The sequence below is a fragment of the Columba livia genome, chromosome 20, assembly GCF_036013475.1.
Source record: "Columba livia isolate bColLiv1 breed racing homer chromosome 20, bColLiv1.pat.W.v2, whole genome shotgun sequence".
Lineage (NCBI taxonomy): Eukaryota > Metazoa > Chordata > Aves > Columbiformes > Columbidae > Columba > Columba livia.
This window is the reverse complement of record NC_088621.1, coordinates 8,851,516-8,871,893: the sequence shown is the minus strand read 5'-3', so window position 1 is coordinate 8,871,893 and position 20,378 is coordinate 8,851,516. Positions and strand designations below refer to the sequence as shown.

Here is a 20,378-nt window from a genome sequence, read left to right as displayed (position 1 = left end):
AAAACAAGACAATCAAAAAACAACCTCAAAGGAAAGCAAAGGGTGGAGGCTTCCATGAAATAAATGAAAATGACAAAATGACCCCATCCATTTGTTTAAGTAATAGCCTGTTTTGAGGCTTATTTTCCATTGTCCCACATTTACAATGCTCAGAGAGATCAAGTGGCAGAGAAGCCTCAGTGGGATAGAAGAGTTTTTGACTACTAAAAATGATGACAATAAAATCCCAGATGCTTAGTTGCAATGAAATTAGCTGGAAACTAGTTTGGGGTGGCTGCAGTTGAAATAATCACAACAATTGTTCTGCCTTAGACTCCACATTTCCCACAATTATTTCACTTCCCCCATTCATATATAAACCAACAAGAGTTTGACTGGAAGCATTTGTGGCTTTATAAATAAACTATACCCCTAAAAATCTGGACTCCAAAGACTTTCCACGCTCTTGATATTTTTCTTTATTGTGGCCATATCAGCGTGCGGTATAATGCTCTACCCTGCAGCACGGTCCCCCACCTTGGAATTGTGCCTGGTGCTGAGATCTTGTTAGGAAAAAGTTTCAATGGACAGAAATGGTCTGTCAATATTTATTACTGTTGCCCTTCCAGAGACCATCTGCCTCTACTATAGAAAATTGGACCAAAGCAGTGTCAGGCTTGTACCATAAAACTTGAATAGGAATGTTTGAGTTTCCAGGCTTCACAATGGCAGTTTTGTTTCCTGGTCAGTTTTGCTTGTTTTGGCTTTTTTTTCTGTTGTGTAGCTGTGACTCTCCTGTGATGAACAATGGGAAAACAACAAGTTTTCCTTGGGTTTCCTGGGGAGTTCTCCTGAATCAGGAGAACTAGGAGTACTACATTCTCCATGTGCAAGCTAACTTTGGTTAATAGAAGCTCTGAATTGATTGCATTGGACTCGTGGCACCACTGGTCTAGGTTTGGTTCAGGGATTTTGACCATTCAAGTGGAAAAGAAAAATGTGGGCATAGCTGTGATTCCTGCATCTATCTTATACAGTAATTGTTGTCAGTCAGAGGACTTCCATCCATCTTTCAGCTCTGTGTAGGGCCGTACTTGGTATGTTGTGTGGTCTCTTTCTAAAGTTGTCTTCCCTTTAGTCTGTTACATTTGAGTACCACAGATCTCAGAGTTGGAAGCACTTGAGTCCCTTCATTGAGATTTCCAAGCATCAGCCTTTGGGTGCTGACTGCTGGAAGCTTTCACAGGACCTGAGGCCAGGCTGGAAATGGCCTTTCCTATCTCAGACCACCAAAGGGTCGCCCTTTACTTGGCTCTGCTGAGCCACTGCATGTTCATTAAGTGTTCCATAGTTCCTTTTCCAAAATCAAACACTTGTGTGTTTTGACTCGGGCATTTCAAAGCTCTTTCCAAAGAAGTGAGTCATTAGCTTTCCCACTGTTTGAGGCAACATTTCTCTTCTAAGAGATGAGATTAATATATTCAGCCTGTTGAACGATTGGACTGTCTGGATATTTCTAGGTGTCCTGTAATAGACATTAATGTAAATTAGCTATATGTTTCATTACCCGAGTCAAAACTTACTCTGGCTGAATACTGAAAAAGAAAAGGCCTGTCTGAATTAGATCAAAGAAATCAAAATAAGAGGCGTTTGCTGGTAGCAGTTAATGAACTGTAACTAACTGAAAAATTCTTCTTCCAGTAGCAAAACAGTAAGAGAATCAATTTTTGTAAATGCGCTGAACACACCACATGCATTGCCCGCCACCATTGAATTGTCTAAACATCCCAAGAGCCTTGCCTGCATATTTGCCAGGCCGCGCAGCCAGTGTGCTTCAGCACCGTCCTTGACTGTGACCTTGATTTCCAGGTCCTTGAAGCACTACAAGGAGAACCACAAAGGGAAGACCTCCTACCTCTGCTCTGTTTTACTTAAGTGAGTCTCTGTAGTTTTATTGTGTTTTCACTACCAGACTCAACCGTTCCCTTAGTGGCTGCGTGTTACCAAAGTATTTCAATCTACAGGTTCTATGGTTTGATTCACCCAGTGTCTCCCGTTCTGAATTAAATCTGAAATGCTGAGATGGAAAGAGATGTGAAGAGGCTTACCAAAGACCACAGTGAGCCTTTGGAGGTAGAGGTGCTGAAGTTCAAGTATTTTCAATTTACCTGCTGTGTGCTCTGGCACTGGCTTTTGCTGTCTCGACCTGGCCAGAGGTATTTTAGGAGATATTATTTGGCAGGTGGTATTGATTTCTTGTATACAAAAATGCCAGCACAGAAAATAGTTTTTCCAGTTGACAGTCTAGCTTGGGTTCACTCTGTCTAGTATAATTAATCTTAATTTCTTCAATAGAGAAAAGTTTTAAAGACTACAGAAATGAGAGAGGAAAAGAAACGAACAAACACCCAAAAAGGGAAGTTATCTTCATGGAGCTGACTTTACCAGCTTTACCAAGGTTTTCATTTGTCAGATTCCTATACAATGGCTGAGTTTTTCTCCCAGCTGATACACGTAAAAATCTATATTGGCATTCCTGTGATATCAAAGCCACTAGTTTTTTATCTGCTTACAATAAATATAACTAGATATATTCAAAATGTGCCCATAACATAATAGCTTGCCAAACCTTAACTAAACAGTGTCAGAATCCTGGATCATATAACAGTCTTTCCTTTTTGTCTCCCAAGCATTGATTTCATCTTATTTCCTGACTTAGATTTTCATCACCTTCTTATGGTATCTTTCCCCTTACAACACAACATCAATGGTAAAACAATTGATACTGGATTTCTTATACAAGAACAGACTTCCCCAATCTTGGGGAGTTCAGAGCTGTGTGAAGATTGAGTCTGAAAGCCTTTGAATTTGGATTTCTCAAGAGGCTGTTGGGTTTTATTTACATTTCCTATTTCCTGGCAGAGATGTCAGTTGGTGTTTTCTGAATTTTGCTCCGGGAACAAAACAGAAATGTAAGGTGTTAACTAAAAGGTACGGTAAACTGTCTGCTGCTGCTGGGAGACAGCTTGTGCTGAACCCCTGTGCCTGTACACCAAGTCTTTCCTGCTCTGCGCTGTACCTGGAAATGCTCAACTACGCTTGCCAGTGGGGTTTCTTTAAACTGGATAATTGCCTCTTGTGTGCCATTCCTAGGGCTCTCCCAAATCCCTCTCCTCTATCTGCAAGAGTAAGTATAAAGCCTTGAAGATGGATGGCCATTCAACATGACATGGTGTCTTTCTAATTTGACATTAAGGACAGTGAAAGCTGTTAAAGTGCAGGCCAGCGGAGATTTGTGCCAGCTGTCCTTCCCAAAAGGTCTCCTCTTCTAGCCCTGTGCACCATCTTGCTGTAGAAAGTACGGAGAGGCATTTTAACCCTGTCTTACAGTTTTAATGTCAATATGCAGAAGTATTTTTCATCTGTAGATCTTTTGCTTCCCACTACAGAAGACAAGGCGGGGAAACCCAACGCTTAGCGATTTGATTTGGCATCATGGCAGCAATCTCAGGGGGAGCCATTTGATAAAAAATTGAACAGCCTCATGTTCCTATGTTTCCAACACAGGTACTGGAAAGACATTGTTAAATGACGGGCCTGCATTTTATACAGTTTCTTCTGCAGTCTTTAATCAATAAAATGTTCTTTAGATCAATACAGATGTTATTTCGCTGCTTGGAACCATTTATAAGTATACGATGGAGGTAGTTACAGCGTAGTCAGTGCATAGCAAGGATAGCTTGTGGGCACAACACAGTTATAGCTCCACGCATACACAGCAGGTATCAATATAAAATTGGATACACCAGCATAAAATCACAACATCCTCTCTACAAAGCAACTGCAGATAAGCTGCACTGGGGGAATGAGGGTTGAGTGTGTTTAACACTGTTTTGTTCCCTATCAACAATGTCAGCAAAAGTGTTTTGCAGATTTATGTTGATTATTGTATCAGTAAACTGACATAGTCCCTTGCTGAAAGGATGTTTATAAAACGTGTATCTGGTGCCCAGATAATGGAAAATACAGAGGGTAATTCTAATTCTGTGAGCTCATTTCAAGAACATGACTTTTAAGCTGCGTGTCATGGGTGGAAAGTTTGGACACGGCTGATGATCTAGTGTGAGAGGCTATTGTCATGGTAGTGTTGGTGCTAATAACACTTACAGTGCCGCTCAGTGAAGGCTGGAAGATATCAGAACGATGTTTGTAATAATATTTTAACTCTGAGATACAGCTTGTGCCTTCAAAGTATTATACAAACTCTGAATAATTAAGCATTGGGATTGGCAAAGCAGATATTTTGTGAACCAAGCCACAGAGAAATGAAACCCCAAGTTCATGGACAGGTCTGGCGGTTTTCCTTTCTTCCCGTATCAGATGTAGGACTTCTATAGTCTGTTGGCAGAAAACCTGACTCTTTGAAGAGGTCTGTACTGGTATTGGGCAAGATTATGTCTATTTTCGATCTCGGCATTTTAAGCCATGCTATAGAATCTTTGCATGCATCAACGGCAAGATAGGGGACTAGCCTGTCACAGCACTGTGAAAGGTTTCCAGTTTGGGTGTGATGTGTGAACCTGATGAGGAGCATCATCTACAGACATAAGGGCCAGGTTGGGGACTGCAGCAGGAAAGAGGCACCTGGGGCTGGGTCTGGGCTGGCCTGGAGAGCGCAGGTTGTTACTGGGGTTTTGTTACAACAGTAATTAGACATGCCAGAGTTAAGCAGGAACAGTGACTGCCTTCCAAGTACTTAATTTTGCTATCAATTTTAATTTTCATATTAATTGCCATTAGTTAAACTGATGTAATGAGCCTAGAGTGGCAGATAAAAATGACAGTGGGGGTGAGTATGATTCTGATTCCAGCTAGTAAAAGCAGCCTGCTTGTTAGTGGAGGTCTGTAAGGGTTATCTGCAAACTCACAGGTAGAGCCTCCATTCAGCCTCAGTTTCAGTCTCCTCTGGTTGTGTTTTGAAACCACCGAATCCCTTGGACAAGTAATTGTTCATTTTGGTGCAAACTCCATGCATTCAGGCTCAAATCTCCTGTTTTCAAACCCAATTAGGAGATGGTAATTACCTGCGGGATGTGGGGATTTTGTTTGTCTGCTGGGGCAATGCAGATATTCTGCTTCTATCTCCCCTTCCAGTTATCAGTAAAACACTAGAGCAAAACAGTGTTTTCCTCTTGGTGTTTTCAGGCAGCGTTATGCCAAATGAAGGCAATATTATGAGATTGCCCGTGTTTGGGAATAATCATGCAAGCTATTAGTAATCATGCCTCGCTGTTCCTCAGCACTGCTCACCCCCAGCTTTTGTGTGCTTGACACACAAGTAGCTGTTTGAAGATTGCCATCCATACCTTATGGATGGTGAAGCTCAGGTCATCCAGTCAGCCAGCAATGGAGTCAGAAGACTAATACAAACCTCTTGAGTCCCAGTACAGCGATATTGTACTTGTAGAAACTCAGCCTTTTTGAAAAACCTGTCTGTAATGTATTCTCTATCCTAGTACAAAACAACCACTCCAACTGAAGGACAAGCTGAGCAGAGGATGCATATTGTTAAGTAGCTGTTCAGTAAAGGAGACCTGCAGAACGTGGAGAACATTGGCTTCTTTTGAAAAGTGCACGGAGGAGTGGATCAGGAGTCTTTTGTGACGTAGACAGTGCACAGTTGCCAGCCACTCTAGTGGGTGAGAAGAGATATTCTTGACTCTTAATATTTAATTTCCACTAGGGCTGGAAAGGCAGTTGGCAGCTCTTTTGTCTCTGGTTGAGGATTTCCTCTTTGTCTTCCCCTTCATAATGTTCCTAGCCCTGGTGAGGCTGAGTGTGTTAAGGGAGAGAATTGCTTCAAATAGGCAGTTCTCTTAAAGAGAATGTCAGCCATCTGGCTAACTCTCCATCTTAAAATAGTCTCTTCCACAGTATGCTGATAAATCACTGTCAGAAATGATGGTGGTCTTTGTCCTGCAAAGCAAACTGAGCATGGTAAATTGGAGCTGCTGCAAACAACCAAGGAGTTTATAAAATTTATTACCAATAAACACCATTTGGATTAATTAGTTTTGTTTTATTCTCTTTCCTGCACTTGCAGTGAGCTTGGACTTGTGATGAGCCTGGGACAAAGGTAATCATTACTGGGACTAGAATGCATGTGAATTAAGCAAGAAAGTCACACCACAGTCCCTGAAACAGGCCAAAATGTTTTAATGGCAGTTCACTGTTTTGTGACTGAAAGGAATGAACATAAAACAAACAGTGAAGGATTTTGTTTAGCTGCGGGATTTCCTCTTGCCCTTGCTTTCAAGCATGCTGGAAATCAGAACGGCTGTTCTTGCCTTGCTTCTGCCGTTAGTCCTGGTAAGAGTCAATCGTGACTGTGGGGATGAAAGAGAATAGTTCACTATTGGCCAAGCAGAGATTTGTGATGGCAGAAACCACCTTTCATCTGTTTTATCAGAATCTGTCTTGCCTATCTTTGCAAGCCATTATGAACACGTGCTTTTGGCATGTTAATGCTCGGACCTGGTAGCAACAGAACCTGGAGTTGCAAGAGTACCATGCTGGAGAGAATTAGGATTGCTGTGACTCCTCTTTCTCCTTTCATGCTTTTCCCAGCCTCAGCTGGGAAATATACTGGGGGACAAAGTCATTAATTGCTGTTCACCTTCTCTTTCGTGTACATTGTGTCTGAGAGGAAGGGGAGTCAAATGGCATCTGCTCAGTTCAGTACAGTGCTCTACTGTTGCAAACTAAAGCTTCTTACTCCATCTCTTTGTGTCTGTAGGTCAGTCATAACCTGATCTACAGTGTATTAAGATGTCATCATGATACTGGATGTCTGATTCTGTTTTGACAAGTGGGATAAAGAAATGCAGTGAATAACAGAACTCTGATCCCAAATCTGGTCTTGTAATAGAGAAGCTGACAAATATACCCAGAGAAAAATCACAGGTTTTGCAGCAGAAAGAGTGGAAGTCTTGATACTTAGGCAGTATCCCAACTAGCCATGAGATTGGACATCCTTGCAGGAAATCCCTGAAGTGGTGGGCCAGGTATGCTGTGGTGGTTGACTACAAGAAAGCAGACCTTACGCTTGGTGTGCAGCTGCAGAAACACAGTACAAGTCTGCAGAGGAGATTCTTGGGTTGCCTGAGGAACCTCTGGGGTCCCTTGTAAAACAAGGAGCTTCTTGCTTTTGAAGGCAAGAAGTATGGAGCAGAGCAGTGCAGATACTTGCCAAAAACCTTGAGGAAAGAGTGATGAAATGGGATACCTTATCTTAGGTGAAGTGAATTCCTTTAGGCCAAAGACTTGAGTGTATGTGGGTTTATGAATTTCAGAGGAGGCCTGAACTGGGCTGGTCAGCCCTCCTGGTATGGAGTATGATCAGCTCCTTCCCCTGGGGAGGTTGAAGAAGTCCCAGTATTCATGTGAATGGGAGGGGACATCTCTCAGTTCAGAGTCTTAGCTATCCAGAAGTTATCAGCCTGTTCTTACAATACTGCCAGGTTTTAGGCTAAACCCGTAATGTAAATTGATGACAGTGATGAATCAGAGCTCATTTAAACCTGCTGAGGGGTTGGTCTCTTGTTCCCTTAAGACAGGGCAGTTATTCTGCAGCAGGGGTGTGTGTGGAAGCTGGTGTTCAACAGCCGGGTTTATAAAAGGATCCATGTGCTTAAACCTGAGAAGTTTTGTGGTTTGTTTTTTGTTTTTTTTTTTTTTTTTTTCCACATAGAAAAATGCTGATGGGGACATCCATGTTAGTGGAAAAAGGCCCAAATTCACACAGGAAAAATTAGGCAGTTAAAAAAAAAAAAAAATGAGAATAAACCACTTCTCCGCTTCTTGAAGTCCTCAAGTCAACACCAGATGCTTTTTGCTTTAGTCTAATGCAAGTTACTGGTCTAAGCCTTCAAGTAAGTGGATTAAGTGTTATGGTTTGTGTCACAAAGAAACTGAGACTAGAAAATCTCCTTTGGACCAAAATCTGCAGAATAAGAATTGTGTAGCAACAGTATTGATCCAATAACTGCAAACAAAGAATAATATTAACATGTTCTTGAGCAACGGCCAACTGAAAGATAAAGTCATCATGTCTTATTTGCTACTCAGACATTAGAAATAATGAAGTGGTAATATGCTAGATATCTTAATGTGGGTGTCTTATTCCCAGAGCTATCTGAGCGAATGCGGCAGATAACAAAAGCAGGCGTCAGTGCATTTCTGGGATGAAGTGAATTATGCTGGATCTCAGCTGCTGCCGATGTGGAGGCGCTTTTCAGAAGCAGCCCACTCTCAAACAGAAACAGTGTCTGATTCATATGTTCAAATGTAAACACGAAAGGATTTTCCTTTCACCGTCAAACACCTGCTGAACTGTTCAGTGCGCTGTTAGGCTGCTGCTGCTTGTCTCTGGGTTTTCCCCCTCAGGGAAAATTTAGTGAAGGTTGGCTTGACTGGCAGCTGAAAAATGCCACAGTAGAGTGAGGAGCAAGTCAAGTCAGCCTGGTGCAGATGGATTTCAGCTGCACCTTTGTTAAAAAAGTGGAGTCCTGAAATTCCAAAGCATGGAAACAGAATGGGATTTCTGTTGTAGTTAGAGCCTCTGGGACTGTATTTATTCCTTTATCCCAAAGGAAAACCTTTTGAATAGTGGGATTCATCCCATGTAACTTCAGACATATAAACCAAAAACATCTGCATGATACAGAGACATCTGAAGTTACGTATGCAGGTGTTTGTGGATGAGATGAGTTGTCTTGTATTTAATCAGCTGTACAGGGAAAGGAGGGCGGCCAGCTAATATCTAGCTGTGTACAGTATAGACTTCAGGATTTCATCTGATCATCCTTGCCCTCTGTGTTGCCTGTGGTTAAGAACCATATGAGTTTAGCACTAAAGATTTTCTTCTTGTTTTCATGTGTACTTTCAGGCCACTGATGAAAATGCTGCTCCTGAGTTCATTGCAACCCTCAACTCACAGGTATATTTCAGCAATGTATTTGTATCTAAGAAATTAACTTCTAGACGCTTACAAATATGAGGCCACACTGTTTGACTCTGGTAAGACTGGGATTATTTTAAAGCACTTCAAAGGATGTTTCACGTAGCAGTTGGGATTGTTGAAATCTCGTGTTGAAGCAGGGCAGATCAGAGACACCATGGGTCAGAAGGGAAACCATTTGCTGTAGCTTGATCACTCTAGACTTGGACTAGCATCTGTGATCTGACAGCTGAGAATCCTGCCCGCTTTGTATGTCTCAATTTTTTATTTGTGAAATAGGAAACAGCCTTTTCCTTTCAGTTAAGTGCTTTGACTTTTGCGAGTGACAAATGCTAAACAAACAGATTGAAACCACTACAGTCATGGGAATATTTCCTTTAACTTCAAGGAGATTTGGTTTATAGCCTATACCATATTGTATTATACTGGCTCAGTTAGGAAAAGAATAATGAATTAAAAGGCCATAGCTCTTTAAATTAAAACACAGGTAAAAGGGTAAAATGTGTGTGGTGCGATTCCTCTTGTAACTGCCCTGAACGTTTACCATTAAGTACCAATGGGAACTCTCCATCCAATAAGTTCACTATTCTCCTTTTAATCTCATTGAGTCCTCAACATTTTCTGGAAAACATTTTTCAGAACTAATCTGCCAAGGCAGGGCGGGGGAAACGTTAAAACACACAAAAATCTGCGCAACAGGAAATAATGTTAGAAAGCTGTGAAAATCATTTATCCTTTTGAAGCGTAATGGTTTTTAATTTTCTCATGCCCTAATCTCCCTGGCAACAATTTAAAAGTGCATAAGCATTCATGAATCAAAGCCGTTCGTGTCTGCATTTTTAATTATGTGTCATTGGATTGAAACTTTCCCTTTGATCTTTGCATTTAAAGGGATTTACAATTTAATGATTACAATCCCCCTCCCCCTAAAGTCTATGCTTGTTATTGAGCAATGTCACAAAGGGGTCACTGTTGGACAGGGGGAAGACAGTTCTGTTCAGGATGTTGTCAGCATGTCTGAAACCTGTCATGGAGGAGATCCCTGTGTGATGGTGGGGCTTCCCAGTGGTGGTGACTCTAGGCCTTTTGCTCTAGGCAAGACATTTGTAGATAAAGTGAGATAAAACAGAGAACAAAAATAACCTGGTTGCCCATTAAGCAGCCCTGGGCTCTTGGCAGCTGCCTCTTTTGCCCTCTGTAATGACTTCAGAGCCACTAGCATGGGCACCATGAGCGAAGGAGGTAGAAACGCCCCTCGCTGCTTGCTTTGAGGACAGTCAGGGGTGACTGTTGGCTTGGAGGTGCATGGAGCGGTTTGTCCTTGCCCACAAAAATCAAGCAAACAGGAGCACTTGAACACTTTGGTTTGAGCTGGGGAAAACACACAGCTATTTCCTTGTGCCTGTTGAGGAAATGGAGCTCCGAAGAGGTCTGGGCAGGGTGACAGCTGTGGTGGCTTTGCAGGGTGACACAGCTGCAGTGCAATGAGGAATGAAATCTGTACAGAGTATGGAGGTGCCACAGCTGTATGTCATATAGGTGGTTAAAAGGAGTGGATGACCTTGATGGAGTCACTTGACTTCTTTGCTTTGCATGAGGCTCATAAATGCCCAGTTACATCTTACGTATGTACAGCAAGATAACCCTCTCACTGCAAAAGTCTGTCATACCCATCACTGGCATAAAATATGTCAACACTTTGCCATTAGATGTGTGTGTGACTAGATGCAATGCATAGTGCAGGCTTGGTACTCTCTAATGAATTGTTCTTTCAAAGCTTTCTGCTAGATATTTAATTTTGTTGCTGAATAACAGTTTAAAGGTCGTGTGGATTCGGTGACACATGCAAAATGAAGGAGTGTTACCTCTGATGTGCCTGTGCAAAATTAAGGCCTTGTGCAGACTGCTTTATATGCACAATGTTATTGTATTTTCTTGTAAAAAATCAATAAAAAAGTATTAAACTAAAAACCCTGAGTAGAATATTTTATGTCTTATTAAGCTACTTACGGGTTCAGCTGGGATAGCAAGGGTCCTATTAATCAATGCTTTAATATGACTCCATGGTGAGTTGATGAGTTGAAATACTTGTTAAGATCCCTTTCTGTCTCTCTTTAGAGGGTCTTAATGTGGTAGGTTTTGTGAAGTGAGCATACGTTCGTGCCATTAGTAATAAGTTAACATTGCATGATTTAACATTAGAAACATCATTTATTGAGCTTATACTTTAAAAAAAACCTGATGTTTTCACTGAAATGTGCTCTATGATGATCCAATTTTGCAATCGTTTTCTCAGATGAAAAAATTCATGGTTACACTATTGACAGCTGCTGTTAAATTGCTCCAGATGGGATTACGGTAGAGGTAGACTACTCATTCGCATAAATGCTACAGGAAAAGATCTTAACAATTTTAGTCATGTTACTCAGGAAACAGTCATGCTTTTGAGAGCACAGGTGCCATTTATGGTCTAGAGAAGTGCTGTAGATCAAGGATAAGCATGAATCAGACTTTGGGAATCAGTAGTGACAGCAAGTGGGTAAGAACCAGGGAGACACAACTTGTAGAAAAAGATAAAACTTGGGGCAGGGTCTTGCTTTGGTTTTGTTGCAGTTTCGTTTGGTTTTGTGGTTTGTTTGTTTGGGTTTTTTTGACTGAATGAAAATATTTATAAGGTATGAGCCAGTAGCAGGAACAGTGGTTGAGTTTTAAAAGCAGCAGCAATCTATAGACTGTTTCTGCCCAGGAGATAATTAGTGCCACAGTATAATTAGAGAGGAAAGAACAAAAGGGAGATAAGTATCGCTGAGGGCCTCAGTTTAATTTGCAAGGAAATCTAGGTAAGCAGCTAAATACAATATGCTCCTCTTAAAACATTATAGGTTGGTATTAGATTTCAGAGAGCACATCATTGGTTTGTAAGGGTAGAAACAATAGTTCTGAGAAACACATGCATACATTTAAAAATTTCTTATTTAGGTGGACTTTCCCTTTATTGAAATAAATTTTATTTAAATACGGCGTGATACTCCTATTGAACTGTAACTCAATTCTGAATCCTGCATAGGGTGCTGAAAATTTTAAATACGCAGGAGCTGGGGATGATTAGTTTCCCTCTCTAAGCCCTGTGTCCCTGCAGGCATCAGTGCGTGCTTGTGATTCTGCAGCTCAGCTCCTTTTGTTCCATCTGTATGTGCATTCTCAGGCACATTCCCACCTGATCTGCAAGGATCCAGAAAAGGTGGATCTTGTTTTGAGGCTGGGAAAGGTGATTTGGACCTGATTTGCTCATGGTGTGCGCTTGTCTGTAGTCCATCGCTCCAGCTGCGTTCTGCGGCCCGTAGGAAATATGTTGTCTGGAAACCTCACTAAATCTAGTACTAAAAGCAGGACTGTGTTGTTGGCAGTGTCAGTAGATGGATTAAGAAAGCAATGAACTCAGTGCCCTGATTTTCCTCTTGCCTGCAGAAGTGATTCTTTGCATAGCTGGCACAATGTGCCATCAACAGGCTGTTACCAGAATAGAAATAAGTTATAAATAGGTTTCTAATGTTATTTGCCCTGAGTTGCTTCATTCGTTGATATATTAATATGGCATCTTCTTTTCCAGGTTTAAGATGCAAAGCATACAGTGAGAAAGGTCAACACTGATGTACTTCAGGCTTGGAGCATCCCATGTGTGACTGTGCTGACCTTCCTCTAAAACACTCAGGTAATCCTCCCACCTTGACTACTGTACATCTGAGTTTATGGGGCCATACTTTCTTTTTCTGCCTAGATGTAAGGATTTAGAACAATTATTCAGACTCCTGAATGTCAGTGAGCTCATTTAGAGATACAGCTTGGGTTGCCAGATGTATGGAAACTCCAGATATGTTCCCTACACAAATCAACTCTGTGGAACATGTGCAGTGAATTAAATGCTACCAAACCCACACTGAACTCGTTGTGGCTGTGCTGTATAATGCCTGTCCACACAGGCCTGTTCGGGAAGTCCTGGTCACAAACATGGCATCTCCCTGCCCCCTTCTCTTCACTTGTAAACCCATGACACGAAGACAGGTAGTGAGTTTTGCTGCTGGTGACTTTAGGCCTTGATCCCACAGTGGGCTTGGCACAGCATTACAATACTCTGCTCATAGGCAGTTGTCTTAAGATACAAATTTCTGAACAAGTGCAGTAGGATCACTCGAGACCTCTGTGGAGAGTGTTCAGATCTCATCTTACCTGAGGCTTCCAGTAGTGAAGTCAAACATCACAGTCCAGCCTTGGGTGATGACTTAGATTGATGAAAGAGAATTAAAACTTTCAGCTCCCTGCCCTTGAGGGAGAACATAATGATCCAGACCAATCCCAGTTACCTCTTTGAAATTATTGTTATCTTTTTAAAGGAAGTCAGTGATTTATGAGATGTTTAGTGGGCAAAAACCTAGCCAGCCCAGTGTTTGCAGAGGTTATAAATGATCTGTACACAACCTGGGATTTTTCTGGCAATTCATATGCTGTCTATCTGTGACTATGGCTTCTTTCTCTGAGTCGCAGAGCGTACAGAAATAAAAATGATTTGCTGTGCCTGGGTATAGCTTAGGCAATGGTAATTACTGCATGGAAAGGTACTCCACTTAATCAATGGGCTGATGCACAGCTCATTTGAGATTTCCTCCTTTGCTCCAGCATAGAGGAGAGAAAACAGAAGCAGAGGAAACAAAACTGGCCATGAGTAAAAACATTCAAACTAATTACTGAGCGTTCTTTGCACTATGAGCTGTACAAATGCAGAAATACAGAAAATACAGGGGGGAAAAGGGGGAAAAAGGGGGAAAAACAAAACAAAAAACCAAGACCACAAAGAATACCAAAAGGACAGTCTCTGACCTGAAAATGCTTTAATAAGAACAGAAAACAGCAGGAAGATGGAGAGAGATAGGAGTGCAAAGAAACAGTGCAACATTAAAACCAGTATAATGGGTTTTCTTAGTTACAAGTAGATTTGAGATAGAAACCCATGCACTGTGGAACAAGCAAGAAAGCAAAACAATTTGAAAAGCTAAGGCACTTTCAGGAGAAGTACAAGGTGGGATAGCATTTAGTTTTAAGGGTGACTTGGTGGGTTTTCTTTTGCTCTTTGATAGGCTATATGGAAATTCAAGATTGCACCATGACCTTGGGCTTTTTACCTATGTGACACAAAGAAGGCTTTCTCCTGGGGGTGGTGAGCTTGGAGGCGCTTGGAGAAATCTGGATTTTCAAAGTAAGTCCTTGTGGGAATTGTTGTTATTGAGTTTGATCAGCCTCCCAGTACAACAGTTCACAAAGCTTTTTGATGACATGCCTGAGAGCGGTGTGTCCTACTCATGCACATCTTACAGGTGGGTCAATCCAGTGCATTCTTGAAAAATGCTACATGCTCTCTAAATGGCAGACACATTAGCTTAGTCACTTAGAAACTGTATAAAATGAATGTGTGCCTTATCTTCACCTTATGAAGCTGAGGGACAAGGTTCTGCAAGTACTAAGTGCATTTGTTTTCCATCTCACTGAAATTTAACAAAAATTGAGCTGGAAGCTGTGAAGACTCACGCAGCATCATGATAGTCACGTAGGAATATTGTCAGAGGGTATGAGAGAGACTAAGATAGTAGGGAGAAGTGTGTTTTATTAGACTGTTGCTGGAAAGAACAAGCCCATTTTTCAATATCCAAGATGGGCTTTTCTAGCAGCAGTTTGGTTTGTGTGTTGTACCAATTCAGTCGGAGTGGGGGCTGAGTTCCCGCAGAAGAAAGCAATGAGCCCTCCCCTCCTCTCACTGTGACACACCTGAAGTAGCCCCAGGGAACTGCTGTGTGGGTCAGGACTTGGCTTTTTGGGGACCATCAGATTAAGGATGTTTGGGTGTGGGCTGTACCATATGTGACAACTTGTGCGTGCTCGGTGTGCAGCCGTGTTACATGGAAAACATCCTGATCTGCAGTGTTGTTGAATGGAAGGTCAAACTCAAGCTGACATGGCTTTTCTGGGAGTTTGCTTCTCTGTGCAAAAACCACACCAGCATTATGCCTCATCACAGGGGTACTCAGGCTACAGAAATGTGATTGTCTTCTTGTCTGGGCGTATAACTCCATGAACAAATGTGTGCGCAGTACAACAACTGTGAAAATGAGAGATCCCGCTGCGGCTTCCAGGGACACGGGTACAGCGTTCCAGCAATGTGCTATGCACCAGGCGGGTTCGGCTCACAGCACTGACAGGGGAAATGGTGTGGAAATCTAGGTATTCTTCTGCCCTTTGCTTTTCTCTTTGAAAATTTCTTCCTTTGGATCCTCAACACGTTATAAGTGTCTAACCATAGGTGCTCTGACTTGGAAATATTAGTCTGCATGCCATAAACACTAAACAGCTGTCCATAACATAAATAAAACTGTGCTTGTAAAAAACATTCAGGTTTCGGGTCATAAGACTGTATATGTTCTTTTTCCTGACTACCCTGGTTTTGAGGTCTGCTTGCAGGGAGACAGGACTAGCACTTCATCAGTGATTCATTTCCTAATGAAATGGAAACTGGCATCAGGAAAGGAGAAAAAAAAAAAAGGGGGGGGGGAAAGGCAAGATAGATGGCTGGCTTTCTGAAAAGCACGGAGTGAAACAATGGGACTAAATGAGATACATTCCTGACAAAGATCTCTTCTGTTCTCTAAAGGCTTTTATTGTACCTGGAGTTATGTTTTATCTTTAAAAAGTGGTGTTCTTTATTTTATGTGAGCTCTCTCCTCCTTGCCCTCTTTTCTGCTTGCTGGGATTTAAGTAAGCTCTTGTAGTGCTCTATCTCTGATCAGGCTTAAAGATTTGGAAAGCCCTGAGTTTGCAAGGATAAAAAAGGCCTTAGTATCTAGACACTGATAGATCTGATTCATCACCTCAGGAGGACATTACCACACAGCCTGTGCCACAGATTGTCTTGATAACAAGCTCTGGATTTTTCTTGGCGTGCACCTTCATTTAAAGGTCAAAGCTCTTCCAAAGAAAGAGGAATTGCTGGGTTAGAAAAAAAGAAAGGAGAAAAAAAAAAAAACAGTGGTCACATTATTTTGTGAAAGGCATGCTCTGCACCGAGGCCAGGGGATTGAGAGTGAGAATTGTGGGCCTGGTTCTAGCTGAATAAAAGGTGCTTCTGAGCTGCTCTCAGCTCTGCGGAGGAAGCAGAACCAGAGCGTGATGGTACAGGATGGCAGCCCAGCCCATGCTGGGTTAAGTGTCCAGCTGGAGCAAGTGGACTCTCCTCCAGGTCCTTCTCCATTGGGAGCAAACGAGAGGAAAAACAGGGATGTGTCAGCCCCAGTTCCTGCAGACCTTGACCTAATGCACAAGAAGAGACAGCCCAGTTCAGTGGGTCGCAGCCCAGCTCTGCTTTTATCCAGCAAAACTGACCACTTTCAGCTTTAGACCCAAGTGCCTTAGTCTTTTCTCATTTTCCTTTTCTTCTGTTTCCTTCGTATCTGAACAAAAAAACACTGTGCAAGATGTGCTAAACTTTATCTGCTCTTAATCAGGATACCTCCCTGGGTAGCAATTAAGCAATGATGGCTGCCACTTAATGGGGTTGGTAATATTCACTTAATTGGGGTGTTTTCCAGTGCCCTAGACTTGCCTTATGTCTCTGTGCCTAGTCTGGCTTTATGTGACTTTTTAGCACCAAGACACACAAACAGTGCTTCCCTATCACCTTATCCTGTCTGCTTACTTGACCTTTCTCTAACAGGCAAGGTCAATCAATATTGACTGTTCTTCTGTAAATTCCAGGGGTCAGCTAATAATGTAGCTATGCCCCACTCTCTTTAGGTATTTCGCAGCCCCAGCAAACAACCTCCTTCCTTTTCCCCCACATTTTGTCATAAAATTCACTAAGAACAGCAAAACAGAGCCTGTCTACAAATTCAAACCACTGATGGCAACAGAATTGAATCTCGCCATCTAGTAGCACCAGTGAAGGCCAGGGAGAGGACCCGAGCCTCAAAAGAATGGGATTAGGTGAAGATCTAATTCTTTTCTCCAGGCTGCCCTGTAATCTGGTCTCTGCCATCAGCCTAATCTTTTTAGGACTCTGCAGTGAAACTTCATGATCTGGAGAGTGATTCCACTGTGGAGCGAGCTGTGTGCAAACAACTGACTTGGTTTTGACTGTGAGAGTGGAGCAAAAGGAAACCGGGTTCCCCATTTGACAGAGAGTCAAAAAACTGAAAAGCAGTTTGCTCTGTCATAAAGCATTAAAAAAATTCTAAATACTGATTTTAAAAATAAGTAAAACTAAAGAATTCATACATGGTTTGGAGCACAAAAAAAAAAAAAGGAAAAAAGTCGCATGTCGATATTTTTAGAATTTTAAAATTTAGATTACTGAAGTGACATTGCTTGCCACAGCATTGCCTACTAGCCTGATTTAATTTTGAAGAGCAGATGACTATCTCTAAGTAGGAAACAATGGTCTTGGACTGGATGATCTCTAGAGGTCCCTTCTGACCCCAACCATTCTGTGATTCTCTGATCTGTCCCCATGTGCTGATTAAATGAAAAACCTAGAAGGCACTCCCACAGTGGACAAACAAACACGTGCGTTTCTTTAATTGCCATAATACCTGTAAAAGGAAATAGTTATATCTTCACAACACTTCACAATAGACAATGTAGATTTTTAAGGGCTAGAGAGCATATTGGAGATAATAGTTGTCATAAGTAGATTCCGTCAAAGCTTCTAGATCTTTTCCATTTTAATCCTGTCTGTAAAACGTTGACTTTTCTAATCAATTGTGAAAGTAAATCCTCAGGATTTGCCAGATTATGTGTGAAATGCAATAGGGAGTAGTTAAATATATCAGTAAATAAACCCATAAATCAAAAACTAGAGGGAGAGGAAGCAGCACTCAGTGTCCTGGCTACCATCCATGTTTATTATTTAACTTTAAAATGACAAATCAATGGCAAAATGGAATTAAGTAGCTGTGTAAGCACAGAAGTAATTTTATCAGTCTATGAGATGCTCGTGTTTTACATTATACAGAACACGGTGTGTTTACTGAGCAAATGCAGAACCATCAGCGAGAGCTGGAACTGGAGCCAAGGCTGAAGGGAACGGGGATGGCATCAGAGATGAGACCTTGGGGACAAGTTTCTGATGGTAACAACATGGGTAATAATGAGAAAGTGATGCATTCGGGTTCTTCAGAGAATATAATGAAACTTCGTTTGGGATTTGAAGGTAGACCTGAGCAAGAAGAGGAAGGACCTTGTCTGGAGGTCAAGGCTGGTACAGTCTCAACTATAGGGTGTTTAAGTGTGGCTGATCTGCTTGTGGGTAGAGTCTTAACCCTGGGACCAACCAGGGTTGATTAATTAATTAACATGTGTGACAGAAGGCATTAATGTTTTCTCTTGTAGTGGAAACTGTGTAGAATTGAGGTTGCTAAAGCAGAGAGCTGGAACTCGAGCACCAAGTAAATCTGTACAGATTTTGTGCTGTTCTCTTAGGAAGTGCCCCTTACAGAATATCTCATAGCAGATATATGTTTCTGCATTAAAGGTTGATACTTTAGGGAATTCCTAACCTTGTCATTATTTGTATTTTTCACTTCATTTAAAATCCTTTTTTTCTCAGGAAAATAAGTGAAATTAAAATGTCATCTGTGTGCATATTCGGGGGAAGTGTTATTAGGACTAATAACATGGAATTAATTAAACATGAAAATAAACTTGTTATGTGATAGAGTTCATAAGGGTAGAAGTTAAGAGAGATGAATTAAATCATTACTTGCTACTCTCCAAACACCATTCCATGGCTAAAAGGCCAGCATACTGTACAGGGATCTGAGAGTACATGAAAATCAAAGGAAACATCTACAAAATCTGCAAGCTTCAAGTTGTACAGCTTATTACAGGGATGTTTTCTGCAGAATAAGATCTAATTCAACTTGAGTAATAGTAGGAAAACATCTCACTGTATGTGAACATTTGCTATGAAGCAGTGCAAAGCAGGCAGCAGATGCGATTCATGGTTTATAGCTCGCCCAGTTGTCCCAGTTGGGTTGTCTAAAGCCCAGCTCAGATTTGTTTAAACTCAGCCTCAACTTGGAAAGGTCTGGGGATTGTTAAGATATAACACACATTGGGAGTCTCCCTGGACGCGCGTGCACCACAAAACTGAATCAAATTCCAAACACTGAAGCAGGCTCAGATGAAATACCAGGGGTGTTTTTACTGCTGCTGTCTTTCTTCCCCTGTGCCAAAATTGTCCCCAACTCGTATGTCAGAAGGCTCTAAAGTTCACAGCAAGGAAAAAATACAATGGGGAAGAAAAATGTGGAAGCCATTGTAAGTGGGGCAAATTAGGAAATGCAGATTTGTCCTGAAGAGGGGAATTTCTTGCAAGAAACAGTGAGTGTTCTGGATAACCCCTGAATATGTAACTGGGGGAATGTTCTTTCCTTACTAGGTCTCCCAAATATTGCTGACAGCCAGAGAAATGCTTTGGCTACTCCATCTGTCTCCCCCCCACAATGTAAAAGTCAAACTCGACCTGTAACCCAGATTTTGCCCTCCCCAGATGTTGCAGTCGTGTGTGAACCAGCTCCTGCGTGTGAGCTGCTGCAAAGGGAAGAGCGTAACCGAGGCAGGAAGATGGGGCAGTTCACAGCAGCCAAGGGCACGCAGGGCACAGTGGTTTTAAATGAAGTGGAAAGGAAAAGAGAACACTGAATTATTTCCTCAAATCAGGGAAGGGATCTCAAAACATCATGGGTTTTACAGCTGCTATAGAGCAGTATTGATGTATTATTGGCACAGATGCTTAGAGAATTGTTTTATACAAGGAGAAAAGAAAGCTGGAGAGTAATTGAGGATTGACTACTAAATCAACATACAGAGGCTTTCTAATGCTAGGGGCCAACAAATCATGAGACAAGTGACTGTTACACACTGTAGTAGTATTTGATACCAGGAGGCTTCAGCTAAGGCTAGAACCTTCTTGGTCTGTATTAAGTATGAATTTGGGGATCTTTGCCTTCTAGGTTTTCTTGTTTGATTGCCCTGAAGGTGCATTTTCAGCTTCCTCTGCCCTGACTTTTGAGGACTAGAAACTTTATTTCTGTGCTCACAAGACCAAATAGCTGAAGCTGTAGAGGAAACATGAAGTATCAAAGACCTTTAGTGGAGTCAGGAGAGCTGGCAATGCTGACCTCCTTTCCTCTGTGTTTTCATTTCAGTTTTTATTTCTTCCTGTGTTCAGCAGTTGCTTTGGTTGCTGAAGCTCTTGGGGATGTAGTTCAGTAGGTTTTTGACCTTGGTTCAAGGGAGCTGCGTTTCACTGATAGGTAATACTTGGATGTAGAAACGA

The 20,378-nt window shown here is 41.7% G+C and overlaps 1 long non-coding RNA gene across 2 annotated transcripts in view; it reads left to right on the top strand.

Annotated features, from left to right (window-relative positions):
• Window positions 1-20,378, top strand: part of LOC110359245 (uncharacterized) — a 33,877-nt gene that overhangs the window by 7,893 nt on the left and 5,606 nt on the right. Inside the window, exons 2-4 of one of the 2 annotated variants that reach the window (XR_010467369.1) lie at window positions 8,927-8,977; window positions 12,609-12,710; window positions 14,131-14,249. This is a non-coding gene — a long non-coding RNA (uncharacterized LOC110359245). The remainder of the gene's footprint in view (window positions 1-8,926; window positions 8,978-12,608; window positions 12,711-14,130; window positions 14,250-20,378) is intronic. The other variant, XR_010467368.1, reaches the window with a different exon arrangement.